Source organism: Elephantulus edwardii, unplaced genomic scaffold, assembly GCF_000299155.1.
Source record: "Elephantulus edwardii isolate Elephantulus edwardi_28Jun2011 unplaced genomic scaffold, EleEdw1.0 scaffold00046, whole genome shotgun sequence".
Taxonomy (NCBI): Eukaryota; Metazoa; Chordata; class Mammalia; order Macroscelidea; family Macroscelididae; genus Elephantulus; species Elephantulus edwardii.
Window position 1 is genome coordinate 199616 of NW_006399796.1, and position 965 is coordinate 200580.

Sequence of the window (965 nt, forward strand, 5' to 3'; positions counted from 1 at the left end):
GGGTTTTTTAGCTCTACTTCTGTATTCTATTTGCACTTGAAAGAAATCCATTTGATTTTTTTTGTATGTTGATCTTGTATCTTGCAACTTTGCTGAATTGGTGAACTCTGGCCAATAGTTTTCTTGCTGAGTCTTTGTGGTTTTCATATCTGCATAGAGAGATAATTTTTCCTCCTCTTTGCCAATTTAGATACCTCTTATTTCCTTCTCTTGCCTTATTGTTATCTCTAAGATTTCCAATACAATATTGAATAGGACAGGTGATAGTGGGCATCTTTGCCTAGTTCCTGTTCTCAAAGGGAATGCCTTTAATAACTCTCTCCACTAAGAACAATGTTGGTTCTTCGGTTTGCATATATTCATTTTACTATGTTGAAGAAATTCCCCTCTAATCCTATTTTGTTGAATGTTTTAATTAGGAAAGGGTGTTGGATTTTGTTAAAGGCCTTTTTTGCATTAATTGATAGGATCATATGGTTCTTTTTCTTTGCATTTTTAATGTAATTAATTACATTGATTGTTTTTCTTATGTTAAACCATCCTTGCATACATATTATGAATCCCACTTGGTTATGGTAAATTTTTTTTAATGTATCATTGGATTCTATTGGCCAGAGTTTTGTTCAGGATTTTTGCATCAATATTCATGAGATATATTGGCCTATATTCTATTATTTTGGTGGTATCTTTACCTGGCTTTGACATCAAGGATATGTTTGCTTCTTAGAATGAGTCTGAGAGAATTACACCTTTCTGTATTTTCTGAAATAGTTCATGTAGTATTGGTGACAGTTTTTCTTTGAATGTTTGATAAAATTCATTTGTAAAACCATCTGGTCCAGGTGGTTTTTGGCTAGAACTTGTTTTTTACCTTTCCAGTTTCTTCTTTTGTAATGCATCTTTTCAGGTGTTCAGTTTTGGTTTGTGTCAGTTTAGGTAGTGTGTGAATTTCTAAGTATTTGTCC